The sequence below is a fragment of the Neovison vison genome, chromosome X (genome assembly GCF_020171115.1).
Source record: "Neovison vison isolate M4711 chromosome X, ASM_NN_V1, whole genome shotgun sequence".
In the NCBI taxonomy this organism is placed as follows: domain Eukaryota; kingdom Metazoa; phylum Chordata; class Mammalia; order Carnivora; family Mustelidae; genus Neogale; species Neogale vison.
In genome coordinates this window covers 51,148,698-51,175,102 of record NC_058105.1, presented here as the reverse complement: position 1 = coordinate 51,175,102, position 26,405 = coordinate 51,148,698, and the positions used below count along the sequence as shown (strand labels likewise).

Genomic DNA, 26,405 nt, shown 5'->3' with positions numbered 1-26,405 from the left:
ATGGGAACAATCTGTAGCCAAGAATACTCTATTTAGTTAGGGTGTATTCAGAATGGAAGGAGAGATACAGTTTCCCAGATAAACAAAAACTAAAGAAGTTTGTGAACACTAAACCAGCCATGCAAGAAATATTAAAGGGGAATTTTTGAGTCCAAAAAGAGACAAAAAGTTACAAAGACCAGAATGGAACAAAGAAAATCTCTGGACACAATGACAAAACAAGTATTAAAATGGGGCCAAATGCATATCTATCAATAATTATTCTGAATGTAAATTGATTAAGTATTCAGTCAGAAAATATAGCGTGACAGATGGGTTAAAAAAGAAGATTAATCTATATGGTGCCTACAAGAGAGTCATTTTAGACCTAAGAACACCTGCAGATTAAAAGTGGGGAGTGCCCATCTATCTCAGTTGGTAGAGCACAAGACTCTTAAAAGTGGGGGATGGGGTGCACCTGGGTGGCTCAGTTGGTTAGGCCTCTGCTTTTAGCTCAGGTCATGATCCTGGGGTCCTGGAATCAGGCCCCAGGTCAGGTTCCCTACTCTGCAGGGAGTCTGCTTCTCCCTCTGCCCTTCCTCTGACTCATGGTCACTCTCTCTCTCTATTTCTCTCTCTCTCTCTCTCTCTCTCTCTCTCATGTGCATGCTCTCTCACTCAAAGAGATAAATAAAAACTAAACAAAAATCTTTTTAAGAAACAAGTAGGTGGTAGAGACTCATTTATCATGCAAATGGATGTCAAAATAAAGTCAGAGTAACAATACTTATGTCAGACAAACTGGACTTTTTTGTTCTTAAATTGTTTTCATCCTGTTTTGGTGTTATGGTAGTACTGACCTCATGGAATGATATTGGATATATTCCCTCTATCCCATTATTTGTGAGATTTTGATAAAGATTGTTATTAATTCTTTCTGTAATGTTTGGTAGAATTCAGAAATGAGACAATGTGGTCTCAGGCTTTTCTATGCTCAGAAATTTTTGAGGACTAATTCAGCTTTCATTCTTTTATTGGTTTAAGAAGTCTTCTAATTTATTGGATTCAAGATTCATGATGACTTGTGATTTTTTTTTCTTTTTAGCAATTATCTTCTCTTCTAAGTTATCTGACTTTTTAGCATAGTTTTTAAATGGTTACTTGTTATCACAGTATGTATTTCAGTAGTTATAGTTTGTTTTGTTTTCTCTTCCATTTCTCATTTTGGTGTTTGAGTTTCCTCTTTTTTTCTTAGTTAATGAAGTTAAATCATTGTTTTCTTTTTGGAAATCTTGTCATTTTTTTTTAAAGATTTTATTATTTATTTGACAGAGAGAGATCACAAATAGGCAGAGAGGCAGGCAGAGAGAGAGAGAGGAGGAAGCAGGCTCCCCGCTGAGCAGAGAGCCCGATGCGGGACTCGATCCCAGGACCCTGAGATCATGACCCGAGCCGAAGGCAGCGGCTTAACCCACTGAGCCACCCAGGCGCCCTCTTGTCATTATTTTTAATGTTATGTTATTATTTATTCTGAGCTCTATTTTACTTTTTCTGCTTTTTGTTTGTTATTTACTTCCTCTACTAAATTTTATCTAAGTCTCTTCCTTTTCTTGTTCTTTGTGATGTGATGTTGTTGTTTATTTGAAACTTTTCTTTTTTTTTAATACAAGCACTCATTGTATAAATTTCACTCTACTATCTGCTTTTGCTGCCTCCCATAGGCTTTAGAATATATGCTTTTGTTTTGAGACATATACTTTTTAAATGATTTTTTTTAATTTGACACAGAGAGAGAGAGACAAGCAAGAGAGGAAACACAAGCAGATGGAGTGGAAGAGGGAAAAGCAGGCTTTCCGCTGAGCAGGGAGCCCAGTGAGTATTCCCAGGGTCCTGGAATCATAACTGAGCTGAAGGCAGATGCTTAATGACTGAAACACCCAGGTGTCCAGAGACATATTTTATTTGCAATTTGATTTTTTAATTGGTACATTCCTTGTGTGGTAATGTATTGTTTAATATTTGCATGTTAAATATTTACCTTGTAGATTTTCCAGTCTTTGTTTTATTGTTCATCTTTATTTTTGTATCATTGTGATTACAAAATATACTTGATATCATTTTAGTTCTCCTTAAATTTGAAATTTTTGTTATTTCCCTTTTGTTGTGATTTAACCAGGGGATTCTTCTGTGTGTACTGAAGACAATGCATATACTATTTTTCTTGGATATAATTTTTTTAATTTAATTTCATTTTTCTCTGTTTGACTTATTTTGCTAAGCATGATACGCATTTTTTCAGTGTCCCAAGATTCATTGTTTATTCACAACACCCAGTGCTCCATGCAATACGTGCCTTCCTTAATACCCACCACCAGGCTCACCCAACCCCCCAACACCTTTCCCTCCAAAACCCTCAGTTTGTTTCTCAGAGTCCGCAGTCTCTCATGGTTCTTGGATGTAATGTTTTATATATAACTTTGAAGCCATGTATTCTGAAGTTTGCTTCAAGTAAAAAAAAAATGTTCTTGTTGAAAAAAAAATGTTCTTGTTGAAAACAGTAGCATTTAACTGAGGGTACTCATATAAAATAAAACATATCAGAGGCGGACTTAAGGTGGCAGCCTAGTAGGGAGACAATATGTTTGCCTTGTCCCTTGAACACAGTCAGGTAAATATCAAGAAATACTCAAATTAATCTGAAGACTGAGAGAACAAACTGCACAACTAGAGGGAGAAAAACAGCTACATTATAGAAAGTAGGAACTGTGGAGAATTGATTGTGGGAGAGAAAAGATTTACAGGTGTTGCAGAGGGGAGCCCTGATCATGGAAAGAGGAGTGAGAGGGAAAGAGATACAGAGAGAGTGACAGCAGCATGTCGGGGATTGCACAAGAAAAAAAAAAAATTCCCCCAGCCATTGACTGGCAAAAGAAAGGGCCTGGCTACCATGTCTTTATAAACAGTGGAGCTCAAAGTCTGAAGTTTTAGAAGTCTGTGCCATCACTGAGATAGTATCTGGTAGGCTTAGCAGTACTTCTGTGGGGAAGGAGGGCAGAGGCCCAGGAGCTGACAGCATGACTCAAAAATTCCCCTGTGTCACCTGGAGGAAAAAGCATTCCCCTTCTTAGAGTGCATTTGGGAGAAGTGGCCTTGCCTTACTGGGGGCAAAAGAGCTCATAGGCACTAATGTTCTTCCCTGTACATTAGAATAGAAACATAGTCACTTGCTGAGGGAAGACAAACTTGGTGCCAGCTTTTTTCTCTGCCTTACCATAAACTCTGAAATGCTGTGCAATCATATGACTGTTTTTCTGGGACTAGTCAGCACCAGCAATAGCGCAGTAAGACCCTCCCCCTCCCCCAGGGGATCATTGCAGGTCTGCAACACACAGGGTCCCTAAAATTTGAAGTTTTGAAACACCTCTGTCCCCCACCCATCAGCAATGATGGTAAAAGTACAACCTCAGCTAGCAATGAAGCATCCCAAGTGGAGGCTGGAGCCTTTTTCTCCAAACCCCACCCCTTGCACTTGAGCAGGTTGATCTTTACTTGGGCAAATGTGCCTGAAAACTAGTGCAGCAGGCCCCTCTCCCAGAAGATAACACAAACCTTTTACATGCAATGTCTTCTGATTATAAGGTACTGCAAATGTTCAGGTCTTGGGGAAATAGGACCTAGTTCTTTTAAAAAGAAGACCAAAACACACTTAATTAAAACTTGCCACACAGTAGACAAGGTACAAACACTCCCTACTGACGCAAGGAGAACCTGTGCAGAGGACTGACCTGAGGCAAGGAGCTTTCAAAATAAAATAGCAGAGTTTACATGCTGAAACACTTCCAGAAGCACCAGGCAGTATAAGGACCCCTTCTTAACATAGCTGTTATTCTCAGGAACAGGAACACAACACACTTTCCTAACACACACACAAGCACACACACACACACACACACACACACACACAGCACAGTGACCTAGGCAAAATGACAAGACAGACGAATTCACCCCGAAAGAAAGAACAGAAAGAAGTCATGGCCAGGGAGTTAATCAAAACAGATATAAGTAAGATGCCTGAAACACATTTTAAAACAAAATCATAAACATACTAGCTGGGCTTGAGAGAAGTAGAGAAGACCCTATAGAGTACCTTACTGCAGATAAAAGATCTAAAACTAGTGAGTCCAAAAAAAAAACTATAAATGAGATGCAAAAAATGATGGACATAAGAATGGACAAAGCAGAGAAATGAATCAGTGATGTAGAAAATAAAATTATGGAAAATAATACATCTAAAAAGAAGATGGAAAAAAAAGGTATTAGATCATGAATGAAGACATAGGGAACTCAGTGACTCCATAAAGCATAGTAATATTTCTTTTATTTTTATAGTAACATTTCTATCATAAGAGTCCCAGAAGAAAAACACAGGGAAAAAGAGCAGAAGGTTTACTAAGCAAATTATAACTGAAAACTTCCCTAATCTAGGGAAGGAAAACAGACATCAAAATCGAAGAATTACAGAGAATTCTCATCAAATTCAACAAAAGCCAGCCAACACTAAGACATATCATAGTCAAATTCACAAAATACACAGAGAAGAAAAGAATCCTGAAAACATTAAGGGACAAAAAGTCCTTAACTTACAAGAGGAGACAGATTAGGTTCACAGAAATTCTGTCCACAGAAACATAGAATACAATAAGAAAGTAGCATGAAGTATTCAGTGTGCTGAATGGAAAAATTATGCAGCCAAGAATACTTTGTCCAGCAAGGGTATATTCAGACCAGGAGAGATAGAGACTTTCCAAGACAAACAAAAACTAAAGGAGTTTTTGACCATTAAACAAGCACTGCAATAAATATTAAAAAGGACTCTCTGAGTGGAAAAGAGAGATCAAAACCAATAAAGACTAAAAAAGAACAGAGAACATCACCAGAAACACCAACTTTACAAGTAATTAAAGGGTACTAAGTTCATATCTGTCGATAATTACTCTGAGTGTAAATGTACAAATGTTCCAATCAAAAGAAAGAGGGGATCAGAATGGACAAAAAATCAAGACCCATCAATATGCTGTCTACAAGAAACTCATTTTAGACATAAAGACACATGCAGATTGAAAATGAGGGGCTAGAGAACCATCTAGAGGACATCTATCATGTTAATGAACATCAAAGGAAGCTGTAGTAGCCATACTTATATCAGACAAACTAGTTTTTAAATCATATTGTAACAAGAGGTGGAAAGGGCACTACATTATAATTAAACTGTCTATCCATATATCATGCCTCCTTCAAAAAGTATGAACACCCAACTTTTGTATCAACATGGATGGGGTTTTAGGAGATTATGCTGAGTGAAATAAGTCAAGCAGAGTGAGTCAATTATCATATGTTTTCACTTACTTGTGGAGCATAAGGAATAACATGGAGGACATTGGGAGTTGGAAAGTAGAAGTGAGTTGGGGGGAATCAGAGGGGGAGATGAACCATGAAAGACTATGGACTCTGAGAAAAAAACAGAAGGTTTTGGAGGGGTGGGGTGTTGGGTGAGCCTGGTGGTGGGTATTAAGGAGGGCGTGTATTGCATGGAGCACTGGTGTGGTACATATACAATGAATCTTGGAACACTGAAAATCTAACAATTATAAATATTTATGTGCCCAACTTAGTAGCACCAAAATATATAAATCAATTAATAACAAGCAAATAATAACAAACATTGATAAAAATAAAATAATAAAAGGGGACTTTAACATTCCACTTACAGCAATGGACATGTTATATAGGTAGATTAACAAAGAAACAATTGTTTTAAATGACACACTGGACCAGATGGCCTTAGCAAATATATTTAGATTATTTCATCCCTAAGTACCACAGTACATATTCTTTTCCAGTGCACATGAAACATTCTCCAGAATAGATCACATACTGGGTCACAAATCAGGCCTCGACAAGTTAAAAAAGACTGACATTATACCATAAATATTTTCAGACCACAACACTATGAAACTTGAAGTCAATTGGTGGTGGGTATTATGGAGGACACGTGTTGCATGGAGCACTGTGTGTGTGCATAAACAATGAATTTTGGAACACTGAAAAAAATTAAATTAAAAAAAGTTTGGAAAGACCACAATGGTGGGTAAAACACATTATACTAATGAATGAATGGGTTAACCAGGAATTAAAGAAGAATTTTTAAAAATACATGGAAGCAAATGAAAATGAAAACATGACAATCCAAAACCTTTGGGATGCATCAAAGACAGTTCTAAGGGAGAAGTAAATTACAATATAGGCCTACCTCATGAAACAAGAAAAGTCTCAAATACAACTCAATCTTACACCTCAAGGAGGTAGAAAAGGACTAACAAATAAAACCAAAAGCTAGCAGAAGGGAATTAGTAAGATTAGAGCAGAAATAAATGATATAGAAACACACACCAAAAAACAAAACAAAACAAAAAACAACAACCAGTAGAACAGGGCAATAGAACTAAGTGTTGATTCTTTGAAATAACTAGTAAAGTTGATAAGCCACTAGGTAGATTTATCAATAAAAGGGAAAAAAAAAGAAACAAAAAGTACCCAAATACATAAAATCATAAATAAAAGAGGAGAGATCACAATCAACACCACAGAAATACAAACAATTATGAGAATATTATGACAAATTATATGCCAATAAGCTGGGCAAACTGGGGAAGTTTGCAGAAATGGATAACTAACTAGAAATGGAAGAAATGGATAAATAACTAAAAACATATAAACTACCAAAATTGAGAGAGAGACAAATAGGAAATTTGAACAGCCTCATCACCAGCAAAGAAATTAAATCAGTAATCAAAAATTTCCCAAGAAATGAAAGTCCAGGGACTGATGGTTTCCCAAGGTAATGTTGCCAGATATTTTAAAATTTTAAAAAAATTATTATATTTCAAACCCCTCAGATTGTTTTTCAGGGGTTTGAAGTGGCGGGGGGTGGGAGGTTGGGGTACCAGGTGGTGGGTATTATAGAGGGCACAGCTTGCATGGAGCACTGGGTGTGGTGAAAAAATAATGAATAATGTTTTTCTGAAAATAAATAAATTTGAAAAAAAATATTATATTTATTTGAAAGACAGAGATAACAAGCAGTCAGAGAGGCAGAGGGTGGGGGGGAGCAGGCTCCCTGCTGAACAGAGATCCTGATGCAGGGCTCGATCCCAGGACCCTGAGACCATGACCTGGGCCGAAGGCAGAGGCTTTAACCCACTGAGCCACCGAGGAGCCCCTGTTGCCAGATATTTAAAGAAGAATGAATGCCTACTCTTCCGAAACTGTCCCAAAACATAGAAATGGAAGGAAAACCTCCAAACTCATGCTAAGGGGCCAGTATTACCTTGATCCCCAAACCAAAGAAAACCCCACTAAAAAGGAGAATTACATTCTAATATACCCAATGAACATGGATGCAAAAATTCTCAACAAGATACAAACAAATAGAATCAAAAAGTACATTTAAAGAATTATTCAGGGGAAGGGGACAAGATGGCAGCAGAGCAGGGGACCTCACTTCATCTGATCCCTTGAATTTAACTGGATATCTATTAGACCATTCTGAACACATGTGAATTCAACCTGAAATGTGAGAAGTTTTATCTGGATCTCCACAAGCAGAAAAATGACCACTTTTTGCTAGGTAAGAGGTGCAGAATCTTGAATCTTCAGGAGAAAAATCTGAAGATAAACAGAGAGGGGAGGTAGTCTCCATAAGAAGACCTCCAGAAAGTGATATATAACACCAGAGTAAAAAAATAGGGACCCTTGGAAATCTGCTCTAGTGAGAGGCACCCCTTCTGAAAAGGGCACAGAAGAAGAGCAGGGCATAATTATAGTAGGATCACTGCGGTCTCCAGATTCTAGGAGACTCAGAAATAATGGGGAAAACTGAACTGATAGAATGCCCAAGGAGTGGAGTAGAAAAACTGGTTAAAATCAGTGAGCCCAGAAGAGACTCTCAGCTCTGGTCACCATAAACTATGAACTAAGTCAGTAGGGAGACCATCCTTTGCCTGACTTCCCTGAAAAGAACTAGAGAGTACAGGTGTTTAAAATCTAGGGGAGATATAAAACAGCTTGTGTCCATGACAGGGACAGCTATCAGGGCTGTGAGGCTCACAAAAGGATGCTGGGGAGCTGTGGAAAAAGATGAATGGCTGAGCCCACAGCCACTGGCAGTTGCAGAATCACAAGGTGAGACACTCACAGGTCCCCATAACTCTCCTTGAAGAAGTGCAGCCCACTGGAGCCACAGGATTCAGTGGTTTTGCACAAAACATCCCATCCCCATGACTGGGAAACAGCTTTCAGGACATTGTGACCCCCCAAAGGGACACTTGGCCAGCACCCATCATGACCTGGGAGCTATGAAAGAGGGTGCCTGTGTGAGCCCACAGAAGCTAATAAATGAAAAGTCACAAAGCAGAGAGACATTTGCAGTTCCCAATGACTACCCTGGGAGAGGTGTAGGGGTCATGTATTGAGTGAGTCTGTGGGGTTTGGTAGGCACAGAGGTGGAGACAGTTTGACCTGGAGGATCTGATGAAGAAGGGAGACCAAGACGTTGAGGTTCTGGGCTGGAGATTCCTGCATGGCCATATTTGCTTTGACCCTGTAAAGAGAAGTAGAAAGATGTTAGGGAAGAAAAATCATACAGCCAACCACCTCACATTAAGCCCATCCCCATGACAAGGGGTGAGGTAACTCCACTCAGGCAAAGATGCCAAGAAGCCAAGCAGAAGACATACTGGAAGAACAGGTGACTGAGAAGTCTATTTCCCACAGGACTGTAAAACTCTAGCACCTGGGATAAATAATATAGGGAGCTCCAGGTGTTACCTCATGACTCATTTACATTTCAGGCTAAAATTTTATACTAATTTTTCAGTTTATTTTCTTATTCCTTCCTTTTTTTGACCCTGTTCTTGTTTCAAATGGATTTTTCCCAAATGATATTTTAAAATTGTTTCTTAACTTTTATTTTTTTACATATATGTTTTATACATTTATGTCCCACAATAGCCTGCTTTCACACCACTCAATTTTATCTTGAGATTCATTTTGCTTTATTTGCAACTTTGAGTTATATTGTCTTCTAACACACAGACCAAAAATCTAGCAGAATCAGGCAGATCACTCCACTTTATCCATCATGAGAATATAATCTTTCCACTCCCCTCTTTTTTTCTTTCTTTTTATTGTTTTGGGTCATCATGGCTTTCATGGCTTATCTGTAGTATTTTTCAACCACTTTGTATTTTTTCTAAGGTATAGTTTGCTTGGGTCATGGTTGATATTTTGGACTCTGTATATTCCTTCAACCATCCCTCAACAGAATGAATAGGAGAAACTCACAACAAAGAGACAGAGACATTGTCCTGCTACAGAACTAATGGATATGGATAAAAGCAAGATGTCAGGGATAAACTTCAGGATAGCAATCATGAAGTCAGTAGTTAGACTTGAGAAAAGCATTAGTGACAATATGAATCTCTAAGGGCAGAAATGCGATCTAATCAGGCTGAACTTAAAAATGCTATGAATGAGTTGTTGTGTAACTGGATACTCTAACAGCCAGGGTAAATGAGCAGAAGAATGAATCAGTGATCTAGAAGATAAGCTAATAAAAGGAAGGAAAGTGACAAAGATAGGGATAGGCATCTAGCAACCCATGAAAATAGGTCAATGATGCCATGAAAAGTTCCAACATCAGAGTTATTGGTATCCCTGAGGTGGTGGAGAGAGAGAAAGGGCTAGAAGATATAGTTGAGCAAATATTAGCTGAGAACTTCCCTAATATGGGGAAGGAAATAAGTGTTCGTGTCCACAAGGCAGAGGAGACACCTCCCAAAATCAATTAAAATAGATCAATAAACCAACAAAATAATAGTGAACCTTGCAAATCTTAGAGCCAAAGAAGTCATTCTGAGAGAAGCTAGGGGGAAGAGATTACTTTTCTATGGTGGGAGGAACATCAGAATAATATAAGAACTAACCAAAGAGACCTGGCAAACTAGAAAGAGCTGGCAAGATGTATTCAGGGTACTAAATGAGAAAAACATGCAGCCAAGAATAATTTATCAAGCAAGGCTGTCATTCCCAATGTATAGAGAGATAAGGAGCTTCAAGGACCAGTAGAAACTGAAAGAATATGTGGCCACCAAGCCAGCCCTGAAAGAAATATTAAGTGGGATTCTATAAAAGAAGAAAAACCCCAAGAGTAATATAGACCAGAAATTAATAGAAGCATTCTATAGAAACAGGGAATTTAAAGGTAATATGATGACACTAAATTTATATCCTTTAATAGTTACTCTCACTGTGAATAGGCTAAATGTTCCCATCAAAAGACACAGGGTTTTGGGGCACCTGGGTGGCTCAGTGGGTTAAAGCCTCTGCCTTCAGCTTGGGTCATGGTCCCAGGGTTCTGGGATCAAGCTCCACATTGGGCTGTCTTCTTGGCAGAGAGTCTGCTCCCCTTCCTCTCTCTCTGCCTGCCTTTCTGCCTACTTGTGATCTCTGTCTGAAAAAAAAAAATACATAGGGCTTCACATTGGATAAAAAAAAGCAAGACAGATGCATATGCTATCTACTCATTTTGAACATAAAGACAGCTCCAGATTGAAGTGAAGGGATGGAGAAATATATACTATGAAAATCAACCTTGAAAGAAAGCTGGGGTAGCAATTTGTATATTACACAAATTAGATATTAAACCAAGGACTATAGTAAGAGATGTCGAGGAACACTATATCATACTTAAAGGGTATAACAACAAGAAAATTTAGCAATTGTAAATATCTATGCCCCCAATATGGGAGCAGACAACTACATAAACCAAAATAAGAATCAAATTGAAAATAATAGATTAATATAGGAAACTTCAACACTTCACTCATAGCAATGGACAGATCATCAAAGCAGAAAATCAACAAAGAAATAGGAACATTGAAGGACGCATTGGACCAGATGGGCTTTGTAAATATATATAGAACATTCCATACTAAAACAACAGAATACCCATTTTTCTCAAGTGCACATGAAACTTTCTCCAGAGTAGATCACATACTGGGTCACAAATCAGGTTTCAACCCATACAAAAAGATTAAGATTATTCCCTGTATATTTCAGACCACAGTGCTTTGAACCTGGAACTCAACCAGAAGGGGAAAAAATGGAAGGAATGAAAACACTTGGACATTAAAAGACATCCTGTTAAAGAATGAATCGGTCAACAAGGAATTAAAGAGGAACTTAAACAGTTCATGCAAATCAATGAAAAGGAAAGCACATTGGTTCAGAACATAGAGGATACTGCAAAGGCAGTCCTTAGAGGGAAGTGCATAGCCAACTAAGCCTCTCTCAAAAAATTAGAAAAATCCCAAATGCACAGGCTAACCTTATACCTAAAGCATCTGGAGAAAGAGCAGAAAATAAAGCCTAAACCAAGCAGGAGAAGAGAAATAATAACTATTAGAGCTGAAATCAGTGAAATAGAAACTAGAAGAACAGTAGAACAGATCAATGAACATAGAAACTTGTTCTTTTAAAGGATTCATAACATTGATAAACCTCTGGCAAGATTTATCCAAAAGAAAAGAGAAAAGACCCAATTAATAAAATCATGAATGAAAGGGTAGAAATCAGTACCAATACCAAAAAATAGAGACAATTATTAGAACTTATTACCAGCAGTTATATACCAAAAAACTAGGCAATCGAGAAGAAATGGATGCATTCCTTGATACTTATAAACTACCAAGATTGAAACAGGAAGAAATAGACAATCTGAAAAGACAAATAACCAGCATGATAATTGAAACAATAATCCAAAACCTCCAAAAAACAAGTCCAGGGATGCAAGGCTGCCCAGGGAAATTCTACTAAACATTTAAAGAAGAAATCATACCTATTCCACTGAAGCTGTTCCAAAAAATAAAACTGTAAGGAAAACTTAGACTCCTTCAGTAACTCCAGCATTACCCTAATCCTAAAGCCAGACCCCATCAAAAAGGAGAATTACAAACCAATAATCCTGATGAAAATGGATGCCAAAATACTCAACAATATCCTAGCCAATAGGATCCAACAGTACATTAAAAGGATTATTCATGGGGTACGTGGGTGGCTCAATGGTTTAAGCCTCTGCCTTCAGTGCAGGTTATGATCTCTGGGTCCTGGGATTGAGCCCCACATCAGGCTCTCTGCTCAGCAGAGAACCTGCCTCCCCCTCTCTCTCTGCTGGCCTCTCTGCCTACTTGTGATTTCTGTCTGTCAAATAAATAAATAAAATCTAAAAAAAGAGAAAAGATTATTTACCATGACCAGGTTGGATTTATTCCTGGGATGAAAGTTGGCTCAAAATTTGCAAATCAATGTAGTAGATCACATTAACTAAAGAGACAGGAACCATATGGTCCTCTCAATTGATGCAGAAAAATTGATAAAATACAGTATCTTTTTATGATTAAAACTCTTCACAATATAGGGATAGAGGAAACATACCTCATATCATAAAAGTTATCTATGAAAAATGCACAGCAAATATCACTCTCAATGGGGAAAAAATGATAGCTTTTCCCCTAAGATCAGGAACACGACAGGGATGCCCACTCTCACCATTGTTGTTTAACTTAATACTAGAGTTTGTAGCCTCGGCAATCAGACAGCAAAAAGAAATAAGATGCATTCAAATTGGCAAAGAAGAAGTCAAATTCTCTCTCTTCACAGATGACATGACACTTTACGTGGAAAACCAAAAAGAGTCCACCTGCAAATTACTGGATCTCATACAGCAATTCAGCAATTTGGCAGGATACAAAATCAATGCACAGAAATCAGTTGCATTTTTATACACTAACAATGTGACTGAAGAAAGAGAAATTATGTAATCAATTCCATTTACAATAGCACCAAAAACCATAAGATACCTTGGAGTAAACCTAACCAAAGAGGTTAAGGATCTATACTCTAGAAACTAGAGAACACTTATGCAAGAAATTGAGGAAGATACAAAGAGATGGAAAACATTCCATGCTCATGGATAACAAGAATAAACATTGTTAAAATGTATATGCTGCCCAAAGCAATTACAAGGAACAATTTCACTTTGAATGCAATCCCTATCAAAATAGCATCGACATTTTTCACAGAGCTGGAGCAAATAATCCTAAAGCTTGTATGGAACCTGAAAAGACCATGAATGGCCTGGGGATGGTTGAAAAAGAAAACCAAAGCTAGGGGCACCATGATGCCTTACTTCAAGATATATTACAAAGCTGTGATCTTCAAGACAGCAAGGTATTGGCACAAAAACAGTCACATAGATCAATGGAACAGAATAGAGAGCCTTGACACAGACCCTCAACTCTATGGACGACTAATTTTCAACTAAGCAGGAAAGAATATCCAATGGAAAAAAGACAACCAGTAATGGTGCTGGGAAAATTGGACAGCTACATGCTGAAGAATGAAGCTGGATCATTCTTTTACACCGTACATGAAGATAAACTCAAAATGGATGAAAGACCGCAGTGTGAGTCAGGAATCCATCAAAATCCTAAAGGAGAACATAGGCAATAAACCCTTTGACATTGGCCACAGTGACTTCTTTCAAGATATGTTTTTAAAGGAAGGGAAACAAAAGCAAAAGTGAGCTTTTGGGACTTCATCAAGATAAAAAGCTTCTGCACAACAAAGGAAACTGAACAAAACTAAAAAGCAACCCACGGAATGTGAATATTTGCAAATGACATTACAGATAAAGATCTATAAAGAACATCTTAATCTTCATGCCCCAAAACCAAATACCTCAGTCACAAAATGGGCAGAAGATATGAACAGCCATTTCTCCTAAGAATACCTACATATGGTTAACAGACATATGAAAAAATGTCCAGTATCACTAACCATCAGGGAAATACAAATCAAAACCACACTGAGATACCACCTTACACAAGTTAGAATGGCAAAAATTAATAAGACAAGAAACAACAAGTGTTGGTGAGGATGTGGAGAAAGGGGAACCCTCTTTCACTGTTGGTGGGAACACAAGATGGTACAGCCACTCTGGAAAACATTAGGGAGATTCCTCAAGACATTAAAAATAGAGTCACTGTACAACCCAGCAATTGCACTACAAGGTATTTACTGCAAAGATACAGATGTAGTGAAAACAAGGGCCACATGGACCCCAATATTCATAGTATCAATGTCCAGAATAGCCAAACTGTTGAAGGAGATGAGAGGTCCTTCAGTAGATGAATGGATAAGGAAGATGTGGTTCATATATACAATGGACTATTTCACTGCATCAGAAAAAATGAAGACCCACCATTTGCACTGACATGGATGGAATTGGAGATGATTATAGGACTTGAAATAAGTCAAGCAGAGAAAGATAATTATCATATAGTTTCACTCATATGTGGAATATAAGGAATAGCATGGAAGACCACGGGGGAGGGAGGGAAAAGTGAATGGGAAGAAATCGGAGAGGGAGACAAACCATAAGAGAGAGACTCTGGACTCTTGTAACAAAACTGAGGGTTATATGAGGGAGGGGGTGGACAATGGGGTAATAGGAATGGATATTAAGGAGGCCAAGTTTGGTGATGAACACTGGGTGTTACATACAACTAGTGAATCATTGAACACTACATCAAAAACCAAGATGTACTATATGTTGGTAAATATAACATTAAAGAAAAGCATTATTCACCATGATTATATGGGATTTATTCCTGAGCTGCAGTGTTGGTTCAATATTTGCAAAATGCTTATGTGATGCATAATATTAATAAAAGAAATGGTAAGAACCATATCATCCTTTCAATAGATGCAGGAAAAGCATTCGACAATATATTGTATCTATTCTTGGTAAAAATCCTCAACAAGTATGAATAGATGGAACACACCTCAACATCATAAAGACCATACACAAAAGACCCATGGCAAATATCATCATTAATGGGGAAAAATGAGGGCTTTTCCTCTATGTTCAGGAATAAGACAGAGATGTCTCCTCTCACCATGGTTATTTAACATAGTACTGGAAGTTTTAGCCTCAGCAAGCAGACAATAAAAAAGAACAATCACATTAAAATTGTCAGGGAATATGTCAAACTTTCCCTATTTGCAGTCAGTGTGATACTCTATGTAGAAAATCCAAAGGACTCCACCAAAAAAATTCTGGAATTAATACATGAATTCAGGAAAGTTGCTGGATATCAAACCATTGCATAGAAATCTGTTGCATTTCTATACACCAATTATGAAGTAACAGACAGATTAATCATGGAATCAATCCCAGTTATAATTGAACTAAAAAACAATAAAATACTTAGCAGTAAACCTAATGAAGGAGGTAAAATATCTGTACTCTCAAAACTATGAAACACTTATAAAGAAAAATTGAAGATGTTACAAAGAAATGGAAAAACATTCCATGCTCATGGAATGGAAGGAAAAAATCATTAAAATGTCAATAGTACCCAAAATAATCTACATATTTAAGGCAACCCCTATCAAAATACTAGCTGTATTTTTCCAGAACTAGAATAAACAATCCTAAAATTTGTATGGAACTACAAATATTTCAAATAGTCAATGCAATCCCAAAAAGGCAAACTAAAGCTGGAGGCACCATGATTCCAGATTTAAAGCTAAACACAAAGCTGTAGTCATCAGGAAATTATTTTATTGGCACAAAAAAGACACATAGGTCAATGGAACAGAATAGAATACCCAGAAGTTGACCAAAAACTATGGGCAACTAATCTTCAATAGGCAGGAAAGAATATCCAATGGAAAAAAGACAGTCTCTTCAGGAAATGGTGTTGGGAAAACTGGACAGCAACATACAAAAGAATGACACTGGACCACTTTCTTACACCATACACAAAAATAAATGTAAAATGTATGAAAGACCTAAATGTGAGATCTGAACCTGTCAAAGTCCTAGATGAAAACACAGGCAATAGCATTTTTGACGTAGGCTGCAGCAATTTCTTTCTAGACATGTCTCCAGAAGCAAGGAAAACAAAAACAAACAAACAAACAAAAAAAGGAACTATTGGTACTTTATCAAGATAAAGACTTTCTGCATAGTGAAGGAAACAATCAACAAATCTAAAAGGCAGCCTAGAATAGAAGATATTTGCAAATGACATATCTGATAAAGGGTTACTATCTAGAATCTGTAAAAAAAAACTTACAGAACTTATCACCCCCCCCCAAAAAAACCCTAAATAATCCAGTTAAGAAAGGGGAAGAACACATGAGTAGACTTTTTTTTTCCAAGAAGACATCCAAATGGCTAACAGGTACATGAAAAGATGCTTAATGTTACTCACTGACAAATCTATTTGACAAACTACAAATCTAAACTATGATGAGATATTATCTCATACTTGTCTGAATGGCTAACATTAACAACACAGGAAACAACAGACATTGGTGAGGATTCAGAGAAGGGGGAACTCGCCCACACTTTGGAAGGAATGGAAATTGCTGCAGCCACTCTGGAAAACAGTATGGAGGTCCCTCAAAAATGTAAAATCAGAACTATGCCAGAACTTAGCAATTACATTAGTAGGTATTTACCCAAATGATACAAAAATACTGATTTTGGGGGATACATGCACCCTTGTGTTTATAACATTATTATCAACAACAGTGAAATTACAGAAAGAACCTGAATGATGTTCATGGACTGATGAATGTATAAAGAAGATGTGATATATGTATGATGCATACATAGACAATAGATTGTTATTCAGGCAACAAAAATAATGAAGGGTGCCTGGTAGTTCAATCAGTTCAGTGTTTGAGTCTTGAACACAGCTCACATCTTTGTCTCAGGGTTGTGAGTTAAAGATCCACATGGAGCTCCACACAGAGTATCAAGTCGACTTAAAAAAAAAACTCTCCCTTTTAATTCATAATTTTATTAATTTGGGTCCTCTCACTTTTCTTTTGGATGAGTTTGGCCAGTGGTTTATCGATCTTGTTGATTCTTTCAAAAATCCAGGGGCGCCTGGTGGCTCAGTGGGTTAAAGCCTCTGCCTTCGGCTCAGGTCATGATCCCAGGGTCCTGGGATGGAGCCCTGCATCAGGCTCTCTGCTCAGCAGGGAGCCTGCTTCCTCCCCCCTCTCTCTCTGCCTGTCTCTCCGCCTACTTGTGATCTCTATCTGTCAAATAAATAAATAAAATCTTGAAAAGATCCAGCTTCAAGTTTCATTGATGTGTTCTACTGTATCTCTAGTTTCTATGTCATTTTTCTCTGCTCTAATCGTGATTATTTCCCTTTTTGTGTGTGGGGTTGGCTTAATTTGTTGTTGATTCCCCAGTTCTTTAAGGTATAAAGACAGCTGGTGCATTTTGTTTTTTCTGGTTTTTTTTTTTTTGTTGTTGTTGTTGTTTGTTTGTTTTTGAGGGAGGCTTGGATGGCTATGTACTTCCCGCTTAGGACCGTCTTTGCTACACTGCATAGGTTTTGGACTGAAGCATCTTCATTCTCATTGGTTTCCATGAAGTGTTCAATTTATTCTTTGATTTCCTGGTTGATTCAAACATTCTTTCTTTCTTTCTTTCTTTCTTTTTCTCATTAAACTTTTGTTTTAATGGGTCTCAAAATTCTGTGACAGATTTTTGGTTAAGTTATTTCCATTAAAAAGTACTGATTTTAAAAACTAATAACTTAAAACTGCTACACACACATACATACATACACACACACACACACACACACACACACACACGGTCCACAAAACGTTCTCCTTTCCTTCTGAAGGTTTTACGATGCATTATTATCATTAACCAGTCTTTTACTATTAAACTTAAATGGCCAGTTGACACAAACAGTTCTGAGACTGTTCTTCCACCACTGATTAAGACTGGGGTGGCAGGTATTGAGGATAATATTCAATTACCCTTCTGAGCTTTCTGGGCAGACTTGGTGACCTGGCCAGCTCCAGCTGCCTTCTTGTCCACTGCTTTGATGACACCTACAGCAACTGTCTGTCTCATGTCACGAACAGCAAAACGACCCAGAGGAGGATAGTCAGAGAAGCTTTCAACACACATAGGCTTGCCAGGAACCATATCAACAATGTAGCATCACCAGATTTCAAGAACTTGGGACCATATCCCAGCTTTTTTCCAGAATGATGATCTATCTTCTCCTTCAGTTCAGCAAACTTGCAAGCAATGTGAGCTGTGTGACAATCCAGCACAGGTGCATATCCAGCACTAGTTTGGCCTGGATGGTTCAGGATAATCACCTGAGCTGTGAAGCCAGCTGTTTCCATTGGTGGGTCATTTTTGCTGTCACCAGCCACATTGCCATGACGAACATCTTTGACAGATACGTTCTTGACATTGAAGCCCACATTGTCCCCAGGAAGAGCCTCACTCAAAGCTTCCTAGTGCATTTCAAAAGACTTGACTTCAGTTGTAACATTGACTGGAGCAAAGGTGACCACCATGCCAGGTTTAAGAACACCAGTCTCCACTAGGCCCACAGGGACAGTACCGATACCACCAATTTTGTAGACATCCTGGAGAGGCAGACGCAAGGGCTTGTCAGTTGGACGAGTTGGTGGCAGAATGCAATCCAGAGCTTCAAGCAGTGTGATTCCACTGTCATTCCCATCTTTACGGGTGACTTTCCATCCCTTGAACCAAGGAATGTTAGCGCTTGGCTCCAGCATGTTGTCACCATTCTAACCAGAAATTGGCACAAATGCTACTGTGTCGGGGTTGTAGCCAATTTTCTTAATGTAGGTGCTGACTTCCTTAATGATGTCCTCGTATCTCTTCTGGCTGTAGGGTGGCTCAGTGGAATCCATTTTGTTAACACCAACAATTAGTTGTTTTACACCCAGTGTGTAAGCCAGAAGGGCGTGCTCACGGGTCTGCCCGTTCTTGGAGATACCTGCTTCAAATTCACCAATGCCAGCAGCAACAATCAGGATGGCACAGCCAGCCTAGGATGTGCCTGTAATCATGTGTTTGATAAAGTCTCTGTGTCCTGGAGCATCAGTGATGTTCACATAATACTTGCTGGTCTCAAATTTCCACAGGGAGATATCAATGGTGATACCACATTCACGTTCAGCTTTCAATTTATCTAAGACCCAGGAATACTTGAAGGAGCCTTTTCCCAACTCAGCAGCCTCCTTCTCAAATTTTTCAAAAGTTCTTTTGTTGATCCCACCACATTTGTAGATCAGATGACCAGTAGTGGTAGACTTGCCCGAATCTACGTGTCCGATGACAACAATGTTGATATGAGACTTTTCCTTCCCCATTCTGGCTTAGGTTGAGTGGTGGTTTTCATGAAACCTCTGTTCTGGTGGCAAACCCATTGTGAAAAAAAGCTGATCCAAACATTCTTAAGCAAGGTGGTCTTTAGCTTCAAGTGTTTGAATTTCTTCCAAACTTCTTTTTGTGGTGGAGTTCCAGTTTCAAAACATTGTGGTCTGAGAATATGCAACTTCTTTCAAGATATGTCTCCAAAGGCAAAGGAAACAAAAGCAATAATGAACTTTTGGGACTTCATCAACATCAAAATCTTCTGCACAGCAAAGGGAACAGGCAAAAAAACAAAGAGACAACCCATAGAATGGGAGGAGATATTCACAAATGACACTACAGATGAGAGGCTGATATCCAAGATCTATAAAGAAGTCCTCAAACTCAACACACCTAAAACAGATAATCACGTAAAAAAATGGACAGAAGACATGAACAGATACTTCTCCAAAGAAGAAATACAAATGGCTGACACATACATGGAAAAATGTTCACCATCATTAGCCATCAGGGAGATTCAAATCAAAACCATATTGAGATACCAGCTGACACCAGTAAGAATGGCCAAATTAACAACACAGTAAACAACAAGTGTTGGAGAGGATGTGGAGAAAGGGAAACCATCTTGCACTGTTGGTGGGAATGCAAGTTGGTACAGCCATTTTGGAAAACAGTATGGAGATTCCTTAAGTAATTAAAAATAATAAATATAAGCTATATTCTGAAGGACTTTGAATCTTAATTCCAGGGGTTTGATCAGGATCAGCTACATAATTTGTCCGACAAGTGCAAAATGACAAGCTGGGGCCCCTCTTCATAAATCATTAAGAATTTCAGGACAGCAACTATGGAGAACAGTGTGGAGATTACTCAAGAAAGTAAAAATAGAGCTTCCCTATGACCCTGCAATTGCACTACTGGGTATTTGCCCCAAAGATACAAATGTAGTGAAAAGAAGGGCCACCTGTACCCCAATGTTCATAGCAGCAATGGCCACAGTCGCCAAACTGTGGAAAGAGCCAAGATGCCCTTCACCAGTCAAATGGATAAGGAAGATATAGTCCATATATACAATGGGGTATTATGCCTCCATCAGAAATTATGAATACACAACTTTTATATCAACATGGATGGGACTGGAAGAGATCATGCTGAGTGAAATAAGTCAAGCAGAGAGAGTCAAATATCACATGGTTTCACTTACTTGTGGAGCATAAGGAATAACACGGAGGACATTGGGAGATAGGAGAAGTGAGATGGGGGAAATTGGAAGGGGAGACAAACCATGAAAGACTGTGGACTCTGAGAAACAAACTGAGGGTTTTGGAGGATTGAGGGGTGGGGGGTTGGGTGAGGCTGGTGGTAGGTTGTATGGAGGGCACTTATTGCATGGTGAACTGAGTGTGGTGCATAAACAATGAATTTTGGAACACTGAAAAGAAATAAAATAAAACGGAAAAAATCACATTGTATGCTAATTCATTAAAGGAAAATCAATAGAAAATAGATAATGATATGTGACATTATAAAACAAAGAATGAAAGCTTGCTATTTGTTTTTTTTTATTTTTTTAAAGATTTTTATTTTATTTATTTGACAGAGAGAAATCACAAGTAGATGGAGAGGCAGGCAGAGAGAGAGGGAAGCAGGCTCCCTGCTGAGCAGAGAGCCTGATGTGGGGCTCGATCCCAGGACCCTGAGATCATGACCTGAGCTGAAGGCAGAGGCTTTAACCCACTGAGCCACCCAGGTGCCCCTAAGAGACTCTTAACTATAGAGAACAAACTAAGTGAAGTTTGATGGAGGGAGGTAGATGGAGGATGGAGTAAATGGGTGATGGGTGTTAAGGAGGCCCCTGTTATGATGAATCACTAAATTCTACTCCTGAAACAAATTACCCTGTATGTTTACTAACTAGAATTTAAATTAAAGAAATTGAAAATAAAATAAAGTATATCAGAGGGGAGCTGGGTTGGGAGATGAATGAAATAATTGAATGGGATTAAGTGTACACTTATCATAAGGAGCATTGAGTAATGATGTATTGAATTTTTGAATCACTATATTGTACATTTGAAACAAATGTAACACCGTATGTTAATTATACTGGAATTAAAATTTAAAAACTGAATAAACAAAAGAACAAACAAAGAAACAAATTACTGTGACATAATTTAATCTAAAAAGAAAGGCATATTGAATTACATTGTACTTATCAATTATAATTTTTAAAACAAAATTTTTAGATTACTAATAATATAACACAAAACTTGCATTCATTTAGTGTAGGAAAAATTGTCTAATTTGAATGTCAATCAGTAATTTTAAAAGTTGGTAAAATTGCTCAACCTTTAGTTTTATTCATATTAATAATGTTACAAAATATGTGAATTTACTTAAGAAGAGCAACTGGGAAAAGTAATCTTAAAGTAGAAAAAAAAAAGAATGGAAAACAAGTAAATAAACATACCAGTGAATTTTTATGTATATTAAAAGAAATATTGCTTCAATCACGTTATTGTGCAATAAAAGTCTTAGATTAAGTGTACTTCTCTATTACCAGATTTTGGTATTCATAACAACATAATTATCACTTAATTTAATTTTCTCAAGAATAAAATAAATAGTTGCACTTTGGTGGTTCAACCATTAAGCATCTGCCTCAGCTCAGGTCATGGTCCCAGAGTCCTGGGATTGAGCTCTGCTTAGGGCTCCCTGCTCAGTGGGAAGCCTCCTTCTCACTCTCACTCCCCTGCCTGTATTACCTCTCTCACTGTGTCTCTCTGTCAAATAAATAAATAAAATCCTGATAAAGTAAAATAAAATAAAAAAGAATAGAATAAATTAAAAGTGCAAAGGATATGACAAAATAAAATAATAAAATTTTCAAAAGGGGATCTAAAAAGAAAAAGCTCCATCTCATTTAATTTTTATTGCAACCCCTGAGTTGCCTGCAATGCCTGAGTCAGACATTGATATACTTCTCCATTGTATAGTTGAGCCTCAGAATGGTTAAAAACTTTCCCAGGGCTGAATATTTAATAAATGAAGTGGTAGAAACAGAATTTTAAGCTGAATTTTCTCTTTCTAAAGTCTTTTATTTTTTTAGTCCATACTCCTAGTTGTTGTAAACTGCAAAACTTTCTAGGAAGAAAGCACAAAGCTGATTAGAAAAAAGTTAAGTTACATGCTGCTTTTTCCTATAGCTGAATAAATGGACTACAGCAATATAATAGAAAGCACTATCTAATTTCTTGCATTACTGCAAATATTCCTTAGATGTCAAAATAAAAGTAGATCAAAATTTTTATCAAAATTAATTTTAGTCATAGAACGTATATAAAAATACAAGTATCCACAGGGGGGTTTGGTTAACACCATTATGCGGTGTTTCTTTCTTTCTTTCTTTCTTTTTTAATTTCTTCACAGTGTAACAGAATTCATTGTTTTTGCACCACACCCAATACTCCTTGCAATCCGTGCCCTCTGTAATACCCACCACCTGGTACCCCAACCTCCCACCCCCGCCCCTTCAAAACCCTCAGATTGTTTTTCAGAGTCCATAGTCTCTCATGGTTCACCTCCCCTTCCAATTTCCCTCAACTCCCTTCTCCTCTCCATCTCCCTATGTCCATGTTATTTGTTATGCTCCACAAATAAGTGAAACCATATGATAATTGACTCTCTCTGCTTGACTTATTTCACTCAGCATAATCTCTTCCAGTCCCGTCCATGTTGCTACAAAAGTTGGGTATTCATCCTTTCTGATGGAGGCATAATACTCCATAGTGTATATGGACCACATCTTCCCTATCCATTCATCCGTTGAAGGGCATCTTGGTTCTTTCCACAGTTTGGCGAACATGGCCATTGTTATGCAGTGTTTCTTAAGGTGAATATTGGTCTTATCTTGGATCAATATATACCTCAGAGTTTGATACATGTGTGACTGTCTTCAACACCATATCTAGTTAATATCTACAACCTGCTTTTTATCAGTGTTTTTGAAACTTCCCTATAGCCCCAAGAATGTTTAGAGATTTGTAGTACTTTGTATCCCCATGGATTCTTTACTTTCAATCTATAAACAATAGATCTAGATAACATAACTGTTTTGAACAAAGTTGTAATTGCTACACAAACATTTCCTCAAGCTCTTGGAAGTGCCAATGAGAAAAGATCAATGACTATATATTGTAAATGAACAGAGTGTTCAAGGGGACAATGGTTTAAAGAGATTTTCATTTTATGTTATTATTTATTATTTATTATTTATTCATTTATCTTGAGAGAGAGAGAGCACTTGATCAGGGGGAGGAACAGAGGGAGAGGGAGAAGCAGGGAGCCTGATGTGGAGCTTAATCCCAAGGCCCCTGGATCATGACATGAGCTGAAGGCAGACACTTAACCAACTGAGCCACCCAGCCACCCCTAAAGAGATTATTTTAAAGAAATTTGGGGGCACCTGGGTGGCTCAGTGGGTTAAGCCGCTGCCTTCGGCTCAGGTCATGATCTCAGGGTCCTGGGATCGAGTCCCGCATCGGGCTCTCTGCTCAGCAGGGAGCCTGCTTCCTCCTCTCTCTCTCTGCCTGCCTCTCTGCCTACTTGTGATCTCTCTCTGTCAAATAAATAAATAAAATATTAAAAAAAAGAAATTTGGTGTGTGAGGGTTTAGAATTCAAATTCATATTCATAGCTATTTTATAAAGTGGTTTACATATCCAAATTTTTCAGAAAGCTGACCGTGTCTGATTATTCCTTGTTCATAAATAAGACACTAGTTTATTTTCATTTTATTTTTTTAAAGATTTTATTTATTTATCTGACAGACAGAGATCACAAGTAGGCAGAGAGGCAGGCAGAGAGAGAGAAAGAAACAGGCTTTCCACGGAGCAGAGAGCCATATGTGGGGCTTGATCCCAGGACCCTGGGATCACGACCCAAGCTGAAGGTAGAGGCTTTAACCCACTGAGCCACCCAGGTGTTCCAACACTAGTTTATTTTGAATTCATTCCTACATTCACCATGCTTCTGGGTTTTGATTTTTGTAATGTAAAATGATCTTCAATATATCCTCATGAGAACTCCTTTAGTTGACCTCCTAGGATATGGAATAAGCCTAGAGCCCAATCCTGGATTCTATTTTGTTTGGTTCCTGTCACATAGTGAACAGTATGAATTAATAATGACAAATTGATATGCATAAAACCCACAATTTGAGGTCTTGATATTATCATTCATAGTAATTTAAGTTTACACTTTTATCTTTTGAAACAAACCCAGCTAGAATCAAGCAGAACAGGAAAATTACTGTTCTTACCTACAACTTAATTAATGAAACCTCATATGGAGATTAGCATTGTAATCAATATTAGTCAAAACTTTTTTCTTCTTTGAGAGTTACAAAGAGTGAATCTTTATACTATAAAAAGAATATAAAAATATGGGAAGGTACAGAATAATATAATAAAGAATTTGGGGGCATTTGGGTGGCTCAATGAATTAAAGCCTCTACCTTCGGCTCAGGTCATGATCCCAGGGTCCTGGGATTGAGCCCTGCATCTGGCTCTCTGCTTAGCAGGGAGCCTGCTTCTCCTCCTCCCCTCTCTCTGGCTGCCTTCCTGCCTATTTATGATCTCTGTCTGTCAAATAAATAAATACAATCTTAAAATTTTTTTTCAAAGGAATGGAAAACAGTCTCTATAAGAAAAGGTTAAAAGGGTTGGAGTACTTAGTTTAGCAAAAAAGATGGCTAAGTCATGAAAGTTGTAATCTTCAAGGATATAAAGGGATTATGTGATCAGACTACTGAGCAGTTTTTCCATCACTAGAAAACTGAATATGAAGAAATTGTGTTAAATTAAAATAGAGAGTGATATTTGGAGAGTGGTTAGGCCAGACATAGATTTGAGAGATTTTGGCACCAATGTAATAGTTAAACTCATGTTATTAGATAAGATTAACAAAATATTATAGAAGAGAAGTATAAAGATAAACTGTGAGAAAACACATACATATAGGTATTGGGAGGAGGAATTAGTATGTTAAAAATTGGAAGAAGACATAACAATGCAGTTTCATCAAAGAAGAGAGTTTTTATTGAGTACTTAATATGCTAGGAATTTTTCAAAGTGGTTACCAGATATTACATCATTTAATTCTCATGACAACCATATGATTTGCATACTGTAAGTTACAAAAAGGATACAATAGTAAGTTGAAGGAATGGAATGAAAATTTTTGCTGTTATACATGTTTTTAAGGATGGAGGAAACTTGAATATGTTTTTATATGTGTCTGAATAAATGATATTATCATTAATACACTTTTTGAGAAAACTTATGCTACATAATATGTGTTCTCTCAACTTGTTTCTTTCCCTCTCAGAATATATCTATACATGTGTACAATTGGGGTTAGTCTCTTTCACAACTTTTTCAACATCCCTCAGCCCAGAATCATAAAAAAAGAAAAAGAAAACTGATTATATTATTTCTTCACAATTGGGATGATAAGGGAAATTTAGAAGGACAAAATCATCTTGTCACATACCTCTCTGACAGAGATTTTATATTTATGAGCAATTTAAAATTAAAGCATGATTAGACGATACATGACAAAATCCACAAGTAGCATCATATGAATTGTGAAAAACTGGGAGTTTTTTTTTTTTTTTTGTCTAGGATTAGGAAAAAGACAAGGATATCCACCTTAGCTAACTTTATTTAGCAAAGTACTAGAAACCCAAGCAGCAGCAATCAGACAAGAAAAATAAATAAAAGTCGTCCAAATTGGTAAGGAAAAGTAAAATGATCACTATTTGGACATGACATGATGCTATACATAGAAAACCCTAAAGGCCACCAAATATATATATATATATATGAATTAAGCAATGAATTCAGTAAAGCTGCAGGTATAAAAATAATGTACAGAAATCTGTTGTGTTTTCATACACTGATAATTATGTGGCAGAAAAAGGGATTAAGAAAAGCAATCTCATTTGTAATTGTCCATGGAAAGAATACAATGTCTATGAATAAATTTAACCAAGAAAGTTAAT

The 26,405-nt window shown here is 37.5% G+C and overlaps 1 pseudogene; it reads right to left on the bottom strand.

Annotated features, from left to right (window-relative positions):
* Window positions 1–17,850: 17,850 nt before the first annotated feature.
* LOC122897216 lies at window positions 17,851–19,338 on the bottom strand (annotated as a pseudogene).
* Window positions 19,339–26,405: the final 7,067 nt, after the last annotated feature.